The sequence below is a fragment of the Numida meleagris genome, chromosome 1 (assembly GCF_002078875.1).
Source record: "Numida meleagris isolate 19003 breed g44 Domestic line chromosome 1, NumMel1.0, whole genome shotgun sequence".
Taxonomy (NCBI): Eukaryota; Metazoa; Chordata; class Aves; order Galliformes; family Numididae; genus Numida; species Numida meleagris.
Window position 1 is genome coordinate 86,247,791 of NC_034409.1, and position 25,099 is coordinate 86,272,889.

The 25,099-nt window shown below is 39.5% G+C and overlaps 1 long non-coding RNA gene across 1 annotated transcript in view; it reads left to right on the forward strand.

The window, feature by feature from the left end:
* The window catches only part of LOC110400819, a 61,870-nt gene that overhangs the window by 11,947 nt on the left and 24,824 nt on the right, over window positions 1–25,099 (forward strand). The window contains exons 5-8 of the long non-coding RNA XR_002440095.1: window positions 66–161; window positions 320–460; window positions 2,549–2,707; window positions 16,072–16,154. This is a non-coding gene — a long non-coding RNA (uncharacterized LOC110400819). The remainder of the gene's footprint in view (window positions 1–65; window positions 162–319; window positions 461–2,548; window positions 2,708–16,071; window positions 16,155–25,099) is intronic.

Sequence of the window (25,099 nt, forward strand, 5' to 3'; positions counted from 1 at the left end):
AGAACTGTTTGAAAATAAGTGAATATGCATATTTTTCTAAACCAAAATACTGCTTATTTTCGTAGTGTATATTTTGAAATAATGACTGGTCAAAGAGGAGTATCAATGCATTTGAAGGAGCAAAGTGTGAAAGATTTCAGCAGGAAGAAGCTTGATCTCAGGTAAGAGCCTGGCTGGTTGTGCGATAAATCATGTCATACAAGTCACAGGTTCCAAAAGCCACCATTCTCCAGCCACATCTGGAGGATTACAAATGGTGAAATGGCAATGAGAAGTGAAAACATTTGCTTCAATCAGTTATTTAAGTTTCTCCTTTCAGGAAATTGATGTATTCCACGTTGGATACTGCACTGCACCTCCAGTTTAGACAGAAGAGGAGTTGTGTTAGCAAATGCTCAACCAAATGTAAAAACATTGCTAAAGTAATGGACTCCAACAAAGATCCGATTTTACTTTGGGGGTAAGTTAACATGTTTTCTTGTGGATTATTATTATTATTTTTTATTTTTGCTTCTGGATTTTTTTTCAAGCCAATAAACTGCAAACTGGATGATGGAAAGGAAACTGGAATGTAAGTCGTAAATAGCGTTATTGACTAAATACCAGTTGTAGGACCTATACTGCTTATGCATGAGCCAGAAAGCACATCTTGGCTGAACAATTTTATTTCTATTTTCATAGAAGCAGCAGTTTAAAAAAAAAAAATCATTATCACTTGTGTTTGAGCTGATCATGTTTGATTTGGAAGTCACTGGGATGCAATAAACAGGAAACTCCAGGGTGCCATTTTACTAAGACAGTTTTCAGAAAGGAACCACAGTTTCTGCTGCAAAGCACTGTTGATTTACATGGATTTTCTTGACACATGTTTTGGCAAAAAGTATCAGCTTGTGCTTCTTAGCATCAACAAATAATACTTGACTTGCAAACGAGCTCCTTGGCAAGTACCCAGCCACAGGAGGCTTGAAGATTTGACTGAATAAAAAAGACTTCCATTTCACCAATTTGTGAGCTGGCATTGTCCCTGCTGTAGTCATCTGCAGCCACTCTGTGCTCTTTGCTTCTCAGGCTCTTTTTTCTTGGATATTGCAGCTATTCAGCCTGTTATTTTTTACCAAATTCCATGCAATGAAAATTAAACATTTATATTTTCAATTTCCATGTAAATGTCTTAAAAGACTCTCAGACTCATCTGTGCTCTCATGTTTGAGAGTGATCTTTTCTCTGGTGGGATGGTGGCATTTGACCCTCCCTTGATAAGCCCTAGATAATGTTCAGTTTAAAAAAAAAAATAATAGCAACCACCTTTCTTTGTATTTTCCCAGTGCAGCTTTCTTCCTCTTAAATATAATGAACATAAACCCATCTGGAAATAAAATTGTGCACTCGGTTCACTAAAAAAAGTAATTACATTATAATCAAACTGTCACTTTATGAGATAGTGGGAGATGAAATACACCATAAACTGACAAAAGACGAGGATGGCTTTCTCTTTTGAATATCATTCACGGCACAAAGCAGTGTAGAAACTCTGAATGACAAACAGCGTAACCAGGGAAGCTCTTGGAGCTGAGGAAAGGGCCACAGCACAAGGTCCAGAGAGGCAGTTTGACTTTCATGTAATGGAATAAAGGAGCTTTAAAACATATGCAGAGCAATTCATATGTAGGCTACTACTGCCCATAGACTGACAGCCCACCAGTACTGGAACAAAGGATGAGAAACACTCATCTTGATTAGGAAATAAATTGAATGTATGCATCATGCTTCGCATGGATGTCCCATCTCTGTAGCTGTGGTGATTTTTGTTGCAGAGTTATCAGCCTTGGTTTCTTCACCTGAAGCCCTTCTGCCCTACCAAGCTGTCAGCATGTATTCAGCAGCAAAATGGGAAAGTGAATCGAGACAATGTGGACGTGTGGGGGATTGCTTTGTTCTTTGTTCTTGTCCTGCTCATTCTTGGTGCTCTTGCACTGCACATTGCCTTAGTATGAATGGCAACACCTTGGTGTGGAGGGGCATTCCCAGTCCTGCACAGTGAGAAGTTTGAGTAGCCCCTGGTAAGGTGAGAGCATCCAGATGGGAGAGGTTTTTCTCACTTCTCCTGGTCCTTGACATGTGAGCTGCTTTCCTGTTGTGGAGTAAAGTCTTTTGTCCCCACCTGATGCAATTTCTTTGAGATGTGAGTCTGTTCCCCGCTATTCTTTCTCTGCAGCACCTTTATACAGGTGTTCCTGTTAGTGACTCTTGATCTGAAGTTTGAGAGCAAGCTGTTGGTAAACTGGGGGCACAAATGTGTGGGGAGAGGGAAAGAAGCTGGGAATGTGGTTTTGGATGCCATCCTTGCCTTTCCAGAAGGAGTCAGGGAGTCTGCTCTTGTGGATGGTCAGAAGATGGCGTCAGGATAGCCTCTCTTCTGCCAGTAACACGTCAAATAAAGGAGAATTTGTTCTCACAGGGACTTTCATCTGGTAACTGACAAAAGCTTCAGTAATATGATCAGGGCTGAACTTCTTGTTTTTGTCATCTGATTTTGTTTCTGTTCCAGAGATAAATGGTGACATACTGGGAAGACCGTGCTGTGGAAGCGGTGAAGCTGATACCTTTGTTCAGCGTCTTGCTTTTCTCTTTTCATGCTAAGCATACAGCTACAGAGCAGCACGACATGCTGTGCTGTCCGTGCACAGCGTTATCCGCCGTGCAGTGGGTAAGGCACAATGTGTATTCATGCTGCATCTCTGGCAGGGCACTGAGAGCTTCAGAAAAACAGGAGCTGAAGGAGCTCACTGGAGACATTTCAATAGGACAGCTTGCTTTTTCAGATTTTAAGCTGTACTTTAAGTGTAATTAATTTTGTTTTTCTGAGCAAAGCAGAAAGATTTCAGTTCCAAGAAAATGAACATGAAGTGCCATAAAAATAAATAAATAAATAGATGCTTTTCCAAATGCCTATGTAACCATATAGTCTCTGTTTTGACAGAAATAACATCTTTTGTCAGAAACAGCTTTTGACAGTAGCTTCCTCCCCAGATAAACATAACAGTTTTAAAGCTACTGTTTTTTCTGTCACCAAACCTAAGCATAAGCAGCCCCACTTGTGGACTGCCAACAGTGGACTGCTGATATACTGTAAATTGAAGACCTCTCAGCCTTAAAGAATCTCCCTAATTTCATGTTATGCAGCCGTTGCTGGCAATAGGTTTCATCAAAATGACATCACATTCTTTAATTCATGCTCCTGTAGAATGAATTGGACAGTCTCAAATAATGTATTTTACCCTTTTCAGTCAAGATGCATAAGATGTCTTCAGCTTAAAACAAACAAAATATAAAAAATCCAAAAACAACTCATAACCTTCCGTTCTCACAACAGGAGATGTAAGGAGACTCTTCTTGGCTTTGATTGTGCAAACACTGTAGCCAACTGAGCATAACAAGGCCCAGTTGAATTGAAACTGAAGATGTACCTGTCCTAGTACTTCAGATAGATAGTCTGCTTTCCACATCATTGTTCTGCAAAGATGATGGTAGGGAATCTGGTTCTTCTCCATGCCCATCTCTCTGCACACAGACAGAAATATTGTCAAGAGTCCCCACATTGCAGCAGAACCTTGGGTGCTTGGCATTGCCTGAAATTTGTGCTCCTTAATGGATTTGAATCCTTAAGAATGGTGAAGGATTAGTGAGTACTGCTTCTATTCGCTCACTTTGGGTCCCACTGCCTTTCTGGCTTTTTCTGGCCATTCTCAGATTGACCTCAGGTTATAACAGATTCTGGAAAAAAAAAAAAAAAAAAAGCCTTTTAAAAAAATCAAAGCGAGCTCCTCTCCTTTTCTTTTTTTTTTTTTTTTTTTTTTAAAAAGAGAGCACTATCTGATGTGTTTAAAAGCCTTTTTTTAAACTGTTGATACAGCTGGGACTGGAGTTAATTTGTAAAGGCCTGTTTGTGGTGTAGGTTCCACAGGGAAAGCTGAATTGAAGAAGGGATATAATAACCTTCTTTTAGAAAATAAACAAAACCCTTGAAGCTAGTATTGCTTAACCCTAGCATAGAAAGATGCAGGACTTTTTCTTCTCTTTTTGCTAAGCAAAATGAATACAGAGATTATATATTTTTTTAAAGGTAGCAAGCATCTTTGGAAATAGTGCCAAAAAACTGGTAAACTGCCTAAACTAAACATTATTAGAGTCCCACAATCAGCTACATCTTTCTGCTACTGAGTCCTCTTTGCACTCTGAAGATCATAGCGATGATATAATTTAACTCAGCTACATGACACTGTGAGGCTAAATAACACTTCCTACCTGCCTGCAGCAGCTGTTGCCTAGAGAAAATATTGTCTTTCCTTAAAAGTGTTTGGTTTTTTTTTTGCAAGTGGAGTTATGGATGTGTATGAAGGCACAATGCCCCATCTGAACCAGGAGAAATGTTCTATCGCAGTTATGGACAGTTGTAAGTGATGTAGCTGATTCATCTTAGCCACAAAATCAGGCTGCAAGATGGTCCCAGTAGGTTCATGACATTGTCTGTATCTAGGGAGTCTGCACACAAGTTACAAATTCTGGCTTGACTCTGTGAACCTGGTTTTAATTCTTGACAATTATCTAGGTTTCTCTTACATCTTTTCTCTCTCCTGTGATGTTTCCTTTGGTTCCTGTGTTGAGTAAAAGACAGACATTTATTTATGAGCTGATTTGTTGAGATCTATCCAGGATCTGATGATTTTGCCTGGTCCTGAAAGAGTCCTACTACAGGTAAAATGAGCTTTTTATTGTGTCACTGCAAGGGCCAGGACACAAACTATCTGGTGTAGTTTGAGACTGGAGTGTAAGGACTAGACTTGTCCAAAAAGTATGTTTATTTTCTAGTTAGTGGATGCCTCTGCTCAATGAGGCCCACCTTTTGCTGAAGCTGCCATAGGTCCCTGAGCAAAGAAGGTCTAAGCTTTTCTTAGTAACCAGGTCCGAATGCACTAGCTGTTTTGTGTTTTCTTTTGTTTGAAAGCTGAAACTTGCATCCTCATTTCTGAAATGGCTGAGCATTTCTGGCCCTGTGGATCTCCCTTTCCCTCTCAACCTCAATGTCAAGCTGCATGGTATTGGCAGTGTGACCCTAAAACAGTTTCAGTATCTGTTCTCCATACAGGAACCCACATGAGGAGTGATGACGCTGATAACATGCCTTTTTTTTTTTCCTTCTTCATGTATGCTAAGATTGAGGATAATTATTGTCACACTTCTTATAAACCTGTTCTTGTAGCTGATGCGAAACCTTCTAAAAGCAGGTCACGATAACTTGCTTAAGTATGGTAACTTGCTAAAAAGTAATGATGCTGGAAAACAGAACAAACTCATTTAAGGACTCATAGGAAAAGAGAGCTGGCTATTCATATTCTCAGTGTTTTAAATAGAATGGCAGCTCAAACGTGTGCAGTGAATTTTGATTGTGAAGAAAGCAGAGATGGAGGCTTGAGGAATCAGTTTCTGATGTATTAAAAATAAAAATTTGTGAACTGTCTTTTCTCTGCTTGGAAGAAAGAAGCCTTCCATGTGATCCCTGATCTTCAACCAGAGGCGGAAAGACTTGGTTGACCTGAATGAAATAAATCACTGTTCTTAATACTATATTAGCTTGAAACAAGCTCTGAAATCTGAACTCTGTAGGCCTGAGACAGTCAGTAGTTTGCACATGTACAGCTGAGAAGCTGTTGATCTTCTTGCTTATTTTTTCTGCGTTAATTATCCTAATCTTTGTAAAACATGTTATTCCATCATATACTCCATAGATTAAAGCCAGAATTACTAATAAACAGGATTTTTGCTGCCTCATTGTAAAATGCTTGTGGCATCATTAGAAGCAATCTGAGCTCTTTACATTCCTGACCTGTGACTCAAAATGGATGTGTAATTCAGAATAAGCTCAATGGTAAGGACTCTCCTATTTCCACTTAGTGTCTTTGATGAAGAAAGCAAACATCTTCTTTATAATACTTAATAATAAGTTCAGCTGAGAAATAGGCTTAAAAATACAAATTCTTTTGTATAGTTATAAGCTTGTTAGCTTTGTTGGCCAGTACTGGCAATATTTGATTTCTGTATAATATAAATCCTTCGTCACATCACTAGAGCTCTAGCCTCAGAATTAAGTGGAGAGATGATGACAACAACATCTGAGATCTAATTCCTTAATTTTTTAGTACTAAGTCTACTTTTCCAGGCACGTTGGCATATCAGCATTGGACCCTAATTTCCTAGCTAGAAAGTGGCACTTCCCTGAAGTTCATCATGTGCCTTCAGCCCTATTCAGAAGCCTACTCTTTCCCTGTCCTTTCTACAACTGTGATGAAAACTGCCTAGCATAAATTTTCTGTTTCCACAACTGTACCCGATCAAGGTGTGGACATTTGCATTTACAGTCATCTGTTTCAATGCAAAAGCAAGAAATACGCTCAAAATCTGAGACTTATATTTAATTGCTATGTGTTTTGTTTAGATTTCCCCTCCCTTCAGTGCTATTAATTTCTTTGGTATGTCACAGCCTACAGTCTTTCCAAACTGTCTGGTTATTTCAGTGTGTGACATCCATTTGTCACAAGTACAAGTTGTCCCTAAGTAACCTAACAGGTCATTTCAAGCACAGCCTTTCTAAAAGGGTAAATGTGATAAATAGGAAGTTAGAGACAATTTGGGAATCAAAAATAAAACACAGCTTACTCACAGAGACAGAAAATCCTAAGGGAGCTCCTTATGTACAGGATATAAATCTAGCCAGCTGTAGTCATTAAGACACATGGATATCAAGGCTCAGGAGGAGAGATCTGCTAGACCATTAATAACATAGGCAAATTACACCCAGATATGAAACTGCAAGTAGAATCAGAGCTGTGACACTATTTGCACATCATTACCATAACCTTGAAATTGATCTTTCATCCTTTAGCATTCTCAAATCTACTGCAAGTAACATTGCTATGATAACAGTTGAACCATATTTCATGCCAATGCTCTTTGGCAGCCATACTGTGAAGATATCGATGAAAAAAGAGAGATAATTTGATATGGAGCTTTTGTGCACAATAAGTGTTGCTCCAATTGCGTCCAAATGAGAAGTGTATGGCTTGATTTTATAGAATTTGCCAACTCACCTGATGAAAAAAATACAGTATTCTGAAAGAGAGCTTCTTTCCCATGGTCTGCCTAATTAAAAAACTAATTGAAAATCAGTTCTGAATGAGCTTTCTCCCTGCAGACATGATCTTTCCCCACACCTTCTTGAAGAAGTTCTTTTGAAGTATCAGAAATGTAAGCAGAGGTCATGGACTGAGGCTGAGAGCAGTCAGGACTCATTTAAAAGTGTCTCCAGGATACATTTGATAATGAAAACCTGGTCTGAATCAGCATTTATTTGTCCTACCATCAAAAGGGAAACTTACAGAAGCTCATGGACTTCCCATCACTAAGACAGATTTGAGAGTCATTGGAATAGATATGAAGTTTCAGATTACAGAATCACAGAATTGCAGGGGTTGGAAGGGACCTCAAGAGATAATTGAGTTCAACCCCCTGCTAAAGCAGTTCTCTACAGTAGGTCACACAGGTAGGTGTCCAAAGGGGTCTTGAATATCTCCACAGAAGGAGACTCCACAACCTCTCTTTGCAGCCTGTGCCAGAGCTCTATCACCCTTACTGGGAAGAAGTTCTTCCGCATGTTTGTATGGAATTTCCTGTGTTCAAATTTTAGGCTATTGCTCCTTGTCGTGTGGCTATGTGCCACTGAGAAGAGCCTAGCCTCGTCCATTTGCCTCCCACCTCCCTTTATAAACATTAATCAGAACCCCTCTCAGTCTTCTTTTCCCCAGGCAGAACAGTTCCAGGTTACTCAGCCTTTCCTCATACAGGAGATGCCCCAGGCCCTTTTTCATCTTATATCTTCTCATCCACAATAATAAGGATATATCACAAGGACACAACAAATGGATAACTGTGGTGAAAAGCAAGCTGAGGTCATGACAGGTCACTTCCTTAAATCCTCTCCAAGTTAGCAGTCTATTTCTGTTAAGTAATGTACCTCATCATTCCCATTTGCACCTACTTGCAGGTGAACGCCTGTTTCACAGCTGAAAAAGAGATCGACTGGATAGTGGGGCTGGACAAAATATCCTTCTGTGCTAAAATCTATTTTTATTGCCTCTTCTCTATTTCTCATCTGCCAGTTTCACAGGTAGCATTCATACCAGCTCCAGAATGATGCTCACATTATTATTAATTCCCACTTCCACTAAAGCCAGGCAATGGCTTCAAACAGTTCAAAACTACTGTTGGTTTTTTGGTTTGTTTGTTTTCAAACCCAGAGTACCTGTGTTTGAACATGAAATCATGATTTGCAGGTTAACTTGAGCTTGCTATTTGTTAGTTCCCTTATTTAACATCGTTAGACGTACCGTCGTGATGTCTACAGAGAGGACAGATTCGTAACTGTCAATCTGACTTATGCAAATTAGAGGTGGAAAAATGATCTTAGATAATGGGAATGTCATAAATATCTCTGCCTTCTGAAGTGACACATCATCAAAAAGGTCGGGAGTAAGACACAAGGACTGCTCACAGCACCACATTCATCATGAATCTCTTCCCTAATTCCTTTGTGTTGGTCCTGTTGTAGCTTTATAAAAAAACACAGGCAAGAAGAGAGCTGAAAATAGAGATTGGAACAAACCATTAGTTAAATTAATGCTACCACAGGTGCGTAGCAGCAATGGTAATTCTTTTCTGTGCAGTGGTGCTACATTTTCGGATGTGATGTATATTCAGATGCACTTCTCAGTGGAGAAATGAGGCCAATGAGTAATTGTCATGTCAAATAATCAAATAATTGTTTTTCAGCCTGCTGTAGATTACTATTGATGGCAAGAACTGCCAGGAGGCATTCGTACATTGAAAGGATCAGAGCAGTGTGCAAGGACTGCCACAGCAAAGCTGAGATCTGACCCCAGAACAGGGCATAAATGAAGCACCAGAGGGCAAGAGAAAGCAGGGGGCTATGCAAGAGGCCAGCACTGGCTCCAGTCTGTCAGTGTTGTGGATTTCTTTACTTGACTTTTGAGTTAGTTTACTCAGGCTGATGTTTTGAGATCACAATCTGTCCCTCAGGAAAGCCTATGCTGAAAGTTGTGCTGCTCCAACTAATAGGCTATGTGTTCAGGTTTGTTCTCCCAAACATGGTAAAGGTGAAGGCCTCAAGGGCTTGCTTTTTAAAGGAATAATTCTCCCTTAAGGCTACCCTTTAAGAAGGATACAGTTCAGAGGTAAAGAGCCAAGATTCTGGCTACAATTCACAAAAAAAAGAAATAGGAGTCAAAAAAGAACACGTTGATTACGTGCATTTGTAACTTGGAAATGCATCCAGCAAGCAAGTACATTAGCTTTGGATGCCCACAATGCCTACTACAGTCATGCAGTGCTGTAGGGTTATCAGACAGGTATCTTACAGTAAAGATGCATTTCTAATGTTTATGGCACTGACATCGGGTTCTGGACTGAGGAAAAAATATGTGATGATTAAACACAGAAATAGACAAGGTAGATGGGGGTTAATGAGCAAGTTTGTTGCACCTTTGCTTTTGTAGTGAGGTAATTTATTGAACCTTTGTAAACCATTGGAAATCCTAAGATACAGGATGATTGTCTATTATTTTATTCTGATTTTTACTTCATTGGCTTTTTCCCAATCATTAAGCAGCAAGGAGTACTAAGAAAGCATCAAGTAAATTAAAAAATTAAAGCAGTATATGGATGGCAAACAAACCAACAAAAAAAACAGTATTTGAGAAATTATTTTTTTGGGAAAAAATATTGAATGTATTTAACCATAATTGCCAAAAAGCTTTGTTGCATTCATGTTTTTTATTGTATCTTGCCCAGTTAAATTTCATCGTAATCAATAAGTCAGCTCTCATAGTTCTCATCAAGAGATATAACACTGGTAGTTATTAACTTATCTCCATGTCGACAAAATCATTTTAGGAATTTTGAAGTTCACTTTAAGGCTAAAAAAGGTAACTGTGTTTAGCTATACAGGCATCATGGTTTTGTTCCATATCAGTTATTAAATAGGAAAGCAAGGACTGTCTTTGAAAGGAGCTTTTCTGCGGGTGTATAGACAAGGAGCTGATTATGAAGATCTGATGCTTAACATTTAGCAACTGGTTCAATGTCAGTGATGAATGTTAGGTGATGGAGATATTATCTATTAGTAGAAAAAAATAGGAAAGGGTGACGTTCCAGGAAGATTTCCATTTGTGGTTTTGTCATGACATTGTTGATGGTGCCTTGCTATTGAGTATGATTTATTATGTCAAAGATTTATAGATGTCGAAGGTATAGAGGATGTGAAATAGAGTCGCCTTCTTTGAAGTTCTGGTTCAACGAACCTGTTAATTTACATTTCTCAATTCTGTTTTATTATCAAACTGTGATGCTGCTTTCACAATTAGCTCAACTTGTCTGACAGATGAAATATTCTTTTTAGGACAAGACTTGCAGCACATGCATAATCTTTATCTGAGCTAATGAATACACCCAGATCAGCACAGTATGAACAATCCTGCTGTATTCAGTAGTTCCAGACAAGGAGAGGTTGTTTCCTTAACAACAACAAAAAAAGCCCCAAAAAATCTCCTGCAAAATTTCTCATGTGTTTTGCTGTAGCAGTCCAATAATTCTTCTACATCGAGACGGAGCCAGGGTACACCAAAATCCTGGCACCCAAGGAATGAAGGGCATAAGTGCACTGGATGCAGGCACAGCCATGATGCCCAACTACTCCAAAATTATAATTATAGAACAAATTTGAACTTCTTCATCATATCTCACAAATAAATAAGATGCAATAGCTCTTGCCACATGTAACCGTCATTTACAAGCTATATATTTCCATTCTCACTGGTGCCCCAAGAAGGGGTAGATTCTTGCCTCTGAACTTACACATCAGATTCTCCTTTATTTCTGTCATCATTAGCAAAATTAAGCTATTTACATTACCAAACTGAAGCTCAGTATATCCACCCAGAAAATGTTGTTGCTCGCTCAAAATACTATTCTGGTACTATCTGTAAATGATGCAGGCGTTTCCTTCTTAAACTGTGGGTTGAATTTCAATAGGTACTAAATAAAAGCAGCAATATTTTCCAAGATATTAGCTTGTAAACTTAGCATTAACTGCTTTACCTTTCATTTTCTGTTACTTGTCACACTTATACTTCTGTATATTAGGATTTATTTAAAATGGTTGAGTTGGTGAATAAAAACAAATGAAATAGAACTTTTTCTGGCACCAAAAAAAAAAAAAAAAAAAAAAGGAAGAAATTATTGAAACTGTCTTGACAGCTAAAGCATCCAAACTGAAGATGCTTCTTAAAATGTTAATAATCAGTCTGTATCTTTGATCTACAACTTCATGAGGCTGAGGAATAAAAAGCCAAACTAAGGTTAAGGCAGCCTTTGGCAAACGTAAATGAATGTGTAGAAGCCACACAATTCAAATTGACATTTTCTACAAACAAAGGCAACTCTACACTGTTCAATAATTGAAAAATCCCTGTGGCATGAACATACATAATGATGGGCAGCAAAAATACTTCATCTTCCTTGCAGAGCTTGTTGTGTGTTTCATGACCGGAGGTTGCTGAATTATTCATTGCAAGCAGTTCTTATTGTGGATTTGTCTCCTTTTTGCATTCAGAATTCAAGAGATGCTGTAACTCAGTCAGAAGAGGCTGGGATATGAAACTCACCAGGTCATCTTCAGAGTCCAGATATGAAGCACTGAGATGAGAGAATTAGAAGGTCCCTTTGTGGAATCACAAGTGAAGCTTTTAAAATTCTGTTTTTTCCTCTAATTGTTCTTAGTCAGTAGTTAATCATGCACATAGATGTCATACAACTTATTCTTCATCCGATGTGCTACTCAGCTTACTGTTTGAACTTGTTGGTCCCTAGTCTCACACCATATCTGGACACGCACCTCTATTCATGCATCTTCGCATGTTTCGTGATGTGAATCCGCAAAGAGAACTGAACACAAGAAGCTTCACAGTCATAGCTTTTTCCAGCACACCTGTTAATCAGCTTTGGTAATATGAAAGACAAACAGCTATTTCTACCAAGTGCAAATTTGGTTTCATATAACCATTCACTGCCATGGCTGCTCAATTAAGTCACTGAGCTTAGGCAGGCCACAAACAATTTTGCTCAGGACACCAGCCTAGGAGCACAAGTTCCTTGTGGTAAGGAGAAAGTCACAAGAACTCAACTGTAAAAATTTGGACAGTCTTTTGTGTCAATCAAGTTTAATGGGTATCCTGTTCAACTGCTATACAGTCAGTCTATAAAGTGATGAATCATCCACAAACCTGGTTTCTCATGACATTCATCATCTTTGATGAGATACAATTAGATTGTGAACATTTCATGTGTGGATAAGACATTCAGACAGTCAGAGTGTTAGATGGGGAATGGGGGAAGATTCATACTTCTGGTCACGGTGCCAGTAAAGGGCTCAAATATACTCAGCTCTTGCATCTTAATTTCTAAACAAGTGGGCTACAAGGGCTAGATTATTGTTTTATAAAGTGCTGCAAAATTGTAAGCAAAGCACCTGAACTGACTTGAAAGACAGCCCACTCACTGCGTTTTAATTCTTACTAATTCTTTTGCATAATTAATGTTATTTTATTTTTGTTTTCCTAGTAAAAGATTTTTAAAGGGAGTAAAAGCTTTCACCATTAAGCATTACCAATCTCTCTGCAGCATGACTCTTTTAAATTAAAAATGCTCATTTACTTTGACATACTATAGAAAGCAGAATTTTTTGAATACTTTCTAGTTTGTTTTGGGAACTGTATGCTAAATTACATCAATCTGCAATGTACTTCACAGTCCAGATGACTTTTCATGTTATTCTCACTAAAGTTATATAAAGGAATTAAATTTGTTTAAAATCTTTGGTAGTTAAGAAAGAAAACTCTCCATTTTTCCTAATGTTTTTTTTAGAATTTGGTAAGCCTTTTGAGAATTGTTTTGTATTATAAGCAATAAAATCTGGTAATTAAGCAGGGCAAAGGAGGGTAAGCACTAATAAGTCTACCTTCTATAAATTTGAATTACAACGCAAAAAAGATGATTTTCACTAAGAGTTGAGAAGAATGTGTGGCAGAAAGAAGTCTCCAATCTCAGGTACTTTTTTAAGTTGTAAATGTCAAAAATAAGTTCCTTTCAGCTTGTTTACTCCCTGCTGTTCTGCCTAAAATGTTCTGTGCTTGATATTACAGTGCACTAAATATGATGAGTCATGCTATTTTTCCTTGAGACAAAAATCACAGGTAGCTGCACAAGTACATTTATCAGTGATGCGGACAGGTGCAAGATGTAAGGATTCAAGAGAGAAAATCAAATCAGGTATAGGAAAGGGAAAGAGATTTCCACACTTGGGAAGCCAAAGAAGAAAGACTATTTTTTGTCATTAAAAGTTAGAAGGAAATACAGAAGAAGTTTCAAATGAATGTTTGAATAGTCCAAGTAATTTAAAGATGACCAAAGTAATTGAGAAATTCAGCTTTTATTTTAATCTGGAGAAGGAAAATATTGGTACTAGTGTTACTGAAATGTAATATTACATTTCAGAAGTGAATGGTGATTTTCCATTTCATATACTGAAATGTATTTTCATTTGAAACACATTTCAAATGTGTTTCAGTATATGAAAAGGAAAATCACTGTTCACTTCCTTAAGCTCCAGCTTCTCCTAATTTTAAAACCATTCTAGAGGTAGAGTTTTCTTAACAAGAACCAAAATTATTGTTTCCCTCCCCATTTATTAGTGAAGTGGGTAAACAGGAGAGTTTTTCCTTGCTAGGCAGGAAAAAATGGACTTTCCTCAGAGACCAAATCCATCTGGAGTATGAATCCAGTCATAGTGGAGCAAACCTATACCTCTTGCTTGGGCTGGTTATGCCTTTGTGCTGTGAGGAAAACCACCAGAGCACAGCTATGCTCCCGAAATACCTCTCCCCAGCATATTTTTTGTTTTCTCTTCTCACAACCTATGCTACTCCCTGAGTCACAAATGCACACCTTGATCAAGGCACGTGAGGTGGCTTCGTGCAAGTGCTGGAGCAGTACTTCTCTCAGAACAACTTATTCTTGAGGTTTTCTTGACTCAGAACTTTCTCTTCTCATCCATCTCTCATATGCTTGGGGGCTTTCACTGTCCTCAGGGCATCACTGCAGCCACGGACCAGGGTGGACAGAAGGCCCTGGGCCAGCTTCCTGAAGTCAAACAACATGAAAAAACAAACAGGAACCACCCCATCAGAAGAGACAATCTAAGAAAGGGACCTGAAAACAGTGGTGCTCTACATCAATCAGTCCCCCATGTACCGCCTAAATCTTTCACTCAATAGCAAGAAATCAAAGATAAATAAGCAAGGAGCGTAGTCTGTGTACACTAGTGAGCTTAGCAGTTGAAACCACTTCGTAGGGGACCATAAATCCAATAGCCAGCTATGTTTAAAAGAGTAAAAATAGTAAGGTCCATTTGAAATGGCACTGTGTGCCAATACCAGTGACTCTGTATCAGTCAGGAATAGCTTTTGAACACCATAAATCAATCCTTGCTAGAAGGAGAGGAGGTTTGGTCAGAGGATATGAAGCTGCAATAACTCATAAAGGTGCCTGCATTGCATGCACAGGTAGAACATTTCCAGAGAGAAATATCAATATAGTGGAGTCATTATCTAGGCTTTTGTGGTGAAGAAGGGATCTTAAAGAACTCTTTTTGGTCTCCGGGAAGCAGTAAAAGAGAGATCTTGCAGCTTGTGCTGCTAAAGACATATGCTGGTTTTCAGTGCTGCAGTTGATGCTTTCAAGAGAGTTTAATTGCTATAGAGTGGGAAGTTAGCTCTCCCCTCACCGCCATCACTGCTCCACCTAAGAAATGTGAATGAACAGCAAAGAATGTCACTTTCACCACGCTACTCTTGCAGTGTGTGCCAGTACTGTTGCTTGGCACCAAAGGCATTAAACACCATATAATTCATCTTTGTCATTTGATGAGAAGCAGAATGCATTGGAAGCTGCGGTTGCAAATCCCAATGTGAGGACACCCTGCAGGAGACTGTCAGGTCTAGAAGCTGGATTGAAACATTTCCAAAAAGAGCACCACTTGAAGCCATGCAACAAAATGCAATACATCAGTTGGCTTTTCCACCATGTAGTAAAAACTGAAACCTTCACCAAGTAAATCCAGGTTGTAGTGCAGTAGAATGGTACCTCTCTGAAAACAGCTCTTATTCTGATTCAGAGATGAATTAAAGTGATCACCTTTAGGTGACTTACANCAGTAGAATGGTACCTCTCTGAAAACAGCTCTTATTCTGATTCAGAGATGAATTAAAGTGATCACCTTTAGGTGACTTACATTTGGCCAGTATGAAATCAGTTTTTTGGAGATAGATGCATCTCTTATAGAAAGAGGCAAGTTATTGAATTCTCATTGTACAGGAAATACTATTGATCCTTGTGAGAACTCTGAGAGAAATGTCATGAACTGAGAGAGCCCTTGAGACGATATTTACTCTGACCAATCTGCAGGAGTCGTTCATTGAGGGATAGGGTAAAAGAACATTATTGCTTTTCTGTTGTTTATACTGTGCTTTCTTGTGGTGTAAATGAAAAATTCTTGACTTCAAAGCTGTCAGTCTAACGACCCTCACTAGAATGAATGCAGTTTTGATGGAAAATAAGATTTTGTTAAATTGTGCCACAAGGAAAAGGGGAAAATGGGATTTTAAAATGACGCCTTCACAGACATAAGTAAAGCATGTAGCATTTATGAAGTAGAGGGAAATGCAAAAAAAAAAAGTATGCGATTTTTCCTGACAGAAGGATTAAGACACCTGATTAAATTTGTGCAAGAGAGACCTCAGTGTTTTGTTTAAGCAAATGTTAGAAAAAATCCTTACGGGAAATGACTCAGAAAGTGACATTTTGATTGTTGTTTTTTTCTGTGATTAGGAGAAAATTGATCTTCAGAAAAGTGAATTGGAGCTGCAGCTTTCCTGCTGTGGGAGAACCCAGGCTATGTGGGACGTGTTCAGGTCAGCTGCTGAATTTACTCATTACTGAGATTTTTTACATATAGATGAGTACTATTTCAAGTCTTAAAATTCTGACTTTTTGCCACAGCCTGCTTTTATTAACTTTGTAAGGAGCTATGATTCTACTTTAAGGCTTTGAAGTAGAAGCTGATAGTAACAAGCAAGTTTTACGTAGCTCTACATTTTAACTTTCATATATATAAAGCATATACAGAATAAGAAAATGAAGGCAACACCTTTCCTTTTCCAGTACTATTGCATATAAAATGATTGTTTATCAATAAATACACAAAGTACTTTAAAATTATATTATGACCAGTGGGAGCTGAATGAATTTCAATTATGCAGACCAGTAATATTGTGCCATCCATTATATAAATCAAACCTAGGCACAGGCCTGTAAGCTTTTGCTGCCTCACTGATTTTTATTGCCATACAAAATGATAACTCAAAACCATATAGAACAAGGCAAATTAAGAGTCTATTGGGGGGAAAATGCAATTGGAAATGAACATTCTCCTGGAAGCTGCATTCGCAAGTCAAATGTCTTGTGTGATTTTATCTTCCATGCACAATGTGATGGTATTCTTGTGTATATATGGTTAAATTAATTTTCCCTTATCAGCATAAAAATGTAGCTGGCCAAAATAGATTAGAACTGCATAATACGTTGGATCACATTTTATTTAGGTGGAGAAGAGGAATATATTTAATTTCAGACTGCGGTAGTATTGAGTAGAATAAATGATTGAGTTCAAACAAAGCGATCGTGCTTCTCGGGTTTTTTTCTTTTGTTGCATGAATGAAACAATCTCTAAATTCATGACAAGATGATGATTTTCTCAGCTGCAGAACACTGAAAAGAATATAAAGACTTTTCTTTGTGGTCAAACAGAAACTTCTGATCCCACTGGAGCCCAGTCTTTGAAGAATTATTATCTCTTTGCAGAGACATTCAGTTTCTTGGGTGTCAACGGTTTACGGGCGTTTGGCCCGGTTCCATGACTAAGGGGACGGGGGATCCACGGGCCCACACTCCGGGAAAAAGGGAAAAGGGGAAAAGGGTAAGGAGATGGTCCTGAGAGCAAAGAACAGCGGCAACAATCTGAGGAGAAACAAACTAATTTACTAAATAAAATATCGGAATGCAAAACAACACACTATAATACAATATAATTACAATTTAAGCTGATAAATTCAATACAGAGAGAGAGAATGTCCCAAAATCAAGGTAGGCCTTACTTTACTACCGACAATAAGACGGCTAGAGAGCGAGGTGCTGCCAAGACGAGAGACAGCGGAAAAAGGGACGAGGTCTCGTGATCTGCAAGTTTTTATACTGCGAGCTTTTATCTTTTCCCTCCGGCTGGAAAAATGGTAACAGAGGAGAAAAGTACCGTGGGGACTGTAGTAGTCTTTCTCTTCTGAGAACTAGGTACATCCACTGCATGATGTTATGATGTGGAATACCAATAACCGAAAATCACAAAACCATGACATTGGGGTTCAGCCATTTTCTGTGCAGATAGAGGCTAACGTGGGATGATGTAGTCCGTGTCCTGAAGGATTGTTCTGTAAAATAACACATCTTCTAAATGGCTCCAAAATACCCATGACTGCTAATAAAACCCACCGTAAGATAAGCAGTCATACAATCTTAGAATCACAGAATGGTTTGGGTTGGAAGGGACCTTTAAGATCATCTAGTTCCAGCCCCACTGCTATAGGCAGGGACACCTCCCACTAGACCAGGTTGTTCACCCAACCTGTATCTGTGCTTGGGATTGCCCCGACCCAGGTCAATTTCAAATGTCAAGTCAGCTTCAAGGTGAAGTTTTACCATCGCTTTACTATTTACTGCTAAGAGTATATTTCCTTTTTTAGCAGTAGCTTCAGCTCACGCAGTAACTGCTCTGAGCAATCAGTGGCACCAGGCACGTCCCTCTGCTAAGCATGTAAGCAGCCCCTTGGAACACATGAAATGTGAGGCCATTTCCTTGTGAGTTAGAAACAGCAGTAAGAGGAGGCCTCTTTGTTTGGTTGTGCTTTGCTGGTTCTTTGAGATTTTCAAGGGTTTTGTTTGTTGTTTTCCTAATACAATGTTACTTCTCCTTGTCATACAAGTGTTTCTTGAGGTTGGTTAGGGGTTTTTTTGCTGTTTTTTTTTTTTATTATTCTAACCACAATGCTGGGAAGAATCATTCAGCCTTCAGCTATTTTTTATGAAAACTTTTGAAGAAGATACCTAGTGTGTGTGCCTTAATGGCTCTTGTTCATCGCTAGTGATAATAGCATAGCTAATGGTGGTGATTATATTGAAAAATAGTGCTTAGTAAATGAGAATTTGCTGTATGAAATAGTGTTATTGCACTCTTTGTATCTGTTGTAGTTTCCATGGAAATAATAGGAGGCGTTACTTTCAGGGCAACCTGCATATGTGAATGGAGAATAGATTCATTTTTGCTAAATGTTCCAAAGCCGTCTCTGTACGAAACCCCTAATGTCTGTGCTGTCTTGAAAAGGTTGACCTTGTTGATATTCAGGAAGATGAATGTTAAGTGGCTTCAGTGAGAGATTCTGTTGAAATGATAGAGAGAGTAGGTACCACTTCTCCAGAAATTATTAGACTGCATGTATTAAACAACAGAAGAATGTGGCAAAATAAAGCACATAAGCTGAGAATAAGGGAACTTAGGTTTGTCAGCTGTAATTATGTTTATGGAAGTTTTTTGTACTGTATGTTCATAGCTTCTTACACTCAATACCAGAATTCTTTGGTACCCAATTGCGTGTCTGGCTCTTGCTGGCTTCTTCCAAGAATATCAGCTGGTCTTGTGAAAGACATTCCCTTTTTGTGGAGACCTATAGGCCCCCTTTTTCCTAAGGAACAGTTGCACCTCCTATTTGGGCAACCACATGAAATGAGAGGTGCTGAAATAAAGCATAATTAGTAATGTTTCTCCAGTATCACCTGATTACAACAGTAATAGCAATGTATATTGGTAAACTTAGTAAATTAATTCAGATTGAAATAATTTGCAGTAGAAATTATTCAGTTTGAGCTTTGCTATACAAATTGTGTGTTTAAACAGACAAACACTTATGGTTTAGAGCAATAAGGATTTTAAAAGTCATTTTCAATGCATAGTCTCTATATATCAGGGAGAAAAAGTAAGGGAAAAGACTCTTAAAGGCACCAAATATTTTGTTTATAAAAGCAGATTTCATCTCACAAAATAATTCTTGAAGAGAAAAACACTCTTCCCTCTCCCCCTGACCTCAGATGCAAAGGAGAAGAGGCACCTATTGTGGTAAAACATTTCTTGGGAAAAAATTGTGGCTGTCTGTGTTGAAGGAAATGAAAAACCATTAAAAGGATAATAGAATAAAAGCGCAATGAGATGTTCGAAGGATCCATCAATAAAAGGATGGCAAGCAATTGCTAAAGACAGCCCTTTCTAAATGTAGTTTTATTGCCAGAGGATGGAAAATTGAGAGAGAATTTGCAAACAATTGAATTTATGGTAATGGCATATAAGCATATTGTGCCACCAAAGCAAAGCACAGAGAAAATATAAAACACAAAATACACCCATGTCCCATGGAAACGCTTGTGTTCTGTCTATTATTTCCTGGTATTGCAAAATGTAATATCCAGATATTAAAATCAAATATATTGTGAAATGCATTAGCAGCCGTTGACACAGATGACATTCTGCTCTGTGCCTGCTTTAAGGTGAATTGCTGGACCAAAAGTAATGCCAGAGGTGAGTGCCAAGGAGCTTGCTCCTGTGTGCTCAGGGCAGTGTCGTTTAGTTGGCTTCGGTGACATCTGGGCAGCCCTGTGCTGGCTTATGGGTAAATTACCTGGGGATAATTTGAGGCAATTCGGATTTTAAGCCTTTTTAAAATGCACTGTTGCTTGGTCTGTACAGCCAGCAGAGGTGGCTGCTAAACGACAGGCAGGAAGAAAATAATTAACTGATGGGATGGGAGATGGAGCCTGCCAGTAACCAGATAAACCAGAAAGGAGAAGAACAACTACTGCTGCAGGACAGGCACAAATATCTGCTCTGTACGAAGCCCCAGACAAAGGCTGAAAGTATGAAAAACCTGTGGTGAAAAACCACAGGCGTCAGGGAACTAACTGTATGCTTACAGTCAGCCTGCACTCGGCCAGAAGGGCAGCCTTCAGGGAGGGATGGGGAAGGCTTTCCTGTAAGACGTTTCAGTTTTTTTGCATCTGTGGAGAAACTGCTGGCCTGTATTCAAAGAGGATATCTGTGGATGGTTTGGGTTTAGTTTTTACCCCATCTCCCTGCTTCACGGTACCAGCAGCCTGCTGAAGCAGCGTGCCTCCCCTGGGGAGTGTGGGGTCGTGAGGTGCTCCATCTGCTGTCCCATCCCCACTGCTGCCCCCTGTCACTGCCCTCACTGCAGTGCTGCTGCCCGCAACGGGGACAACGCAGCTGCAAAAGCAGTTGGGGATTACTTTTCAGTGTTGTTTAGTTTTTTTGAAGAGTAGTCCCTCCTACTGCCAAGCAGAGCCTGCGAGCAGGTGCTGGTGGGATTGGAGAATGTTGGGTTCAAGTGTTGGCAGAGCTCAGAAAGTACCACTAACACACAGAACTGGCAGAGCTAGGTTATGACCCTGCTAAGTCTGTGGGCCAAACCACTGCCAGTTAAAATACCTCTAAGCCAAGCCTCTGTTATAAAGACTTCAGCGTTAACCTCTTGGTCAGCAGCACAGCATTGTGTCTCTTTCCCTGAAAATGTTTGCTAAACATCTAATTAGCATGTATTACAGTGTTTTTATTATTAATGACTCTACCCATCCTGAAGTATAACATTTCTGATCTATGATGTTTTGTTTGTTTCGCATTGTTTTACCTGAAATACAGTGATTGCTAAATCTCTGGAAAGTCCTTTAGTGAAGGAGGAACAGCAAAATGAGCTCTGCTGAAAGATTTTAACCTATCATTCCAAGAAGTGTAGTTATCTTGGAAGTAAACAAGGATTTAAGCACCTTTGAGACATTTGCCTTTAATTGTGGAGGAATGGCATCACCAGCTGCAAAAAAAGTTAAACCCTCAGAAACACTTTACTTGTTCATTAGCATCTGTTTAGGTGATAATTAGCAGGAGGAGGACTGGAAGGGTGTCAAGGGGCATACAGGATCACCTGGCCTTGGGAGGGCCACAGGGCCTTTCAGAGAGTTCATTTCTTTGAGTTACTGGAGGTCTACAGCACAGTAGCATGATGTTATGGGCAGCATCTGTAGCTTAGCTGAGAGGAGAAAAGTTAAAACCTGGATTTGAAGATAAAGCTGGGAAGCAGTTTGTGAGTGTATTGAGAACTAGAATGGAAGTTGGTCATGTCCTTTCACAGGGCATGATTCTTGGAGTTATGTTCTTTCCCCCATTGTCAGTGTAGGCATCCTGGGAGCTTAATGTGTGTGGTGATGTTGTCTCAGGAGCATAAGTATAACATACAGCGTGGTGAGTTGGAGGAGGTATTTTGATTTTAGTTCAAGATCTGCATTCTCTTTTCCTGCACCACCAGAGCTCTTGTGATAAAAGATGTATACCTACAGAAACAACAATTCTTTTCTAGATAATTTCTTATAATAGGAAAAAACATGGATAGTACTGACTACATTTTCTGGAAAGAGCTATGGTATGGTATATGGATAAAATGTTCACAGCTGTGGCACCTAGCTACTTGTAAATGTTTCAAACATTTTTTGTTAGGAAGCTGGACTTTCCAAGCACTGATTTGCATCCATGGGTGCTGCTTTCTCCCCAGGAGCTGCCTCTCCCACTGCTCACTGCAGCATGGTGGTTGTTCGATGAGTCCTGCCAATGCTGGCCACTGTAAATCACCAACTTTGTGATAATGAGTGCTCAGCAGGCTGTCCTTCCAACTCCTCCCATTCTCCAGTCAGAAATCCTGATCTACTAAGCTGTCTTTAAGCATAAATCTGATTCAGTACTGTATTTGTTGATCCCAGCTCCCTTCATTCAAGTGAAATGGCTGAAAAATAGCAAGCACAACTCTGTACCTGGTAGCGTCCAGCACTGTAGAAATCAGTCTCTGAAGACTGGAGTCAGGCTCTCCTTTTATATAATTTAAATAAGTTCTTTACAGAGGGAACTATGCATTTCCTTGTCAATCACTGCCTTCTGCCAAGTACTCAGCTTTCATTCTCTTCACCATTAGCCCTGTCTTCAATTTATTCTGTATAAATTGAGATGCTGTAATTGGGCTTCTCTGGGTCTGCACAGCCTGTCTTCAAGTACCCCAAGTGTCTTTTCCAGTCTTCAATTACTTCTCTGACAGACTACAGGCATCCTGCCTTTTAGTTTATTAGGCGGTTTCTTATCTCAATTGTAGTCTTAAGAAACTCCATCATTTCAGTTGCACAGCTCTAATAATTAGTTTCTGCTTTTCTGGTCTGGATAGTGCTACCTTAGCTCATATAAAGAAAGTGGAAGAAAGAGCTGTACGGAAGAAACCATTACCTCTGGTAGCACTCACCTGTGTAAGGTGGGCACTCCAGTCATACGCATCAGATGCTGAATCCTGTAAAGCAGGGGTGTTGAGCAAACCAAAAAAAGGTGCTAATTGAGGCTGAGAAGATGAATGAGGTGAGATAGATTACCTTTTCACAAAAAATGCTTATTGTATCTTTCCATTCTCAATCTCTAACAATTATATTTTCATTGGGAAGCTTGATTTGGGATTAGAGATGTACATATGAATCTTAATCGTACGGCAACATGTACAGAACGGACTGCCAGAGTACAAATATTCTGATTTTCATCAGCAATAATAGCTGAAGTTAGAATAAGATTCAGGACTTCTAGATGTTATTTAACCCCTGGAAAAGGAAGCCTGACTTGAATGCACTGAAGCACTATGAACTAGAGATGTCTTAATCAGATATTCCCACTGGTGGGCATTCATAGCTGCAACAAATGTTTATCCAGAATGAATGCAAGGATCACTTTTGGCCTTCAGCTGTCACTACTCCTGGCCAGCCACGTATCACACTGCCGGATCTTGCTGACAAGCCATCTTCTGTGCCTAGAGAGAACATCGGGCTATCATCCATTAGGCTGCACCAAGCTCATCACCACCAGAGCTGGTCCATCTTCTGACCATTCACAGGCAAGCATTTTGGAGCTCTTTTTCTGGAGGCCACCAATCATGTGATAGCTCATATGATGTGATACTCTATGGGCTCTACAGGAACCTGACAAAAGGTTAAATAAGACCCCGTCTGGCATCATTTTAATTACTCACCAATACAGTGCAGGGTGCAGCCTGCCAAGGCTACTGCTCATTTGGCCATGCTTCAATGTTGTTCAGGCAGGAAGAATTTTTAATAAATTATCATCAAGCAGGGAACATGGCTATAATGCTGTGCCATAGCATGGAGAGTTTTACGGCTATTTTCAGTCTTTCTGGGTCACATCTCAGCTTCCTTCCTTTGAACTCTTGTAAGGGAATTCAGTCTATGTACAACGTTAAGGTTTTTTTTTCCCCTTTGACGGAGCCCTGAATACCTTCATTTTTCAAAAAGAGAGGCTGATCCCATAACTCAGATGAGTTAGCTGCCTTATGGGCATGACACATAATAGCAGGAGAAACTGGCCTTTATGTGCTGGGTCTGCGACCCAAAAAGCGTGACTCGCATACTTAGTTTCCATCCTCTTGACAAGTAGCCAGTTTCTGCAGTAAGATGAAATACATTTCCTCTATGTATAGATGCTACCATTTTAAGGTTAAATCTTGAAAAACTCTGGAAGGCATCAGGGAAAGTTCAGATGTTAAAAATGCAGTGGGGTTTTATGGAAGGGGTTTATAAGGATGATGAGCATATTGGCAGAAAAGCTATCAGAGCAATTTCAGCCCAAGTTTTTGGTGCCTGTATTTCAGCTGTAAAAAGTACATGTGTGCCTGAAAGCTTTTTTCAGGACCAGAAAGCTGTGAGCATGAAACTAGCTGAGAGTTACGTGGTTGTGACTTGAAAGGCACAAAATGCTTCCTTTGAACAGTTCTCCATGCAAAGGGCAGGGGTCGTGAGTGCTTGTGGAACCTCCTTGTTTGAGAGAGAGTTTGGGAAATACAGTACGAGAGATGCCATACGCTGTGTTTTATCCTACTCCAAAGCAGGAGCATTAGTGGAGAAATGCAAACTAGGACCTGTATCTAACATGTTTGTGTGGTTGCAGCTTGTCCCTGGTGCTCAGCAAGCAGGGCAGCAGCCACAGTCCATTACCTATATCTGGGTTTACTGCGTTGTACATGAAGTTAATGAGATTTGTCATTTTAAAAAAAAAAAGCAACACATTGACCATCTTTGTTAATAATTGACTTAATGAGGCTCTGACCACCTTATCCCATCCTGGAGAAGTTAATTGAGGGGACTGTGTTTTTAATCTGCTTTGAGAGCCCTAATCTTATGTTCTAGCACTGCCAAGCCACAGATTGATTGATTGATTTTGGTCTCTTGGAGCAAAATAACAACCTCCTGAGACAGACGTTGGCATTTTCCCAAAGACTAACTACTGGCATAAGGAACCAGGAAAAAATACAGGCTCTTTGATGGTGTTCAAATGTGGGTTGCTACACCCCGTTTCTAGAAAATGCAACCTAATAGATGTCAGGCTCATAGGCATGCTGGAGTGCTCCTTGCTAGAGGGTCCACTCAGCTGCATGAGGCAGTGCCTGAGGAGCTGGTCAGGGTGGCATAACAAAATTCTGGTGAGAGAAGGAAAATCCACCCCTACACAGAGAAATTTCCTGGGGAATCACAGGAGAAAAATCTGGAGACATTGTCAAGAGATCTAATCCCACATTTTGTGCCAAAGCAAGATCAATTACACCTAAGCTATTCTTTGGTTAATGTTCTTTTAGATAATGATTTTAAGTGTAAGATA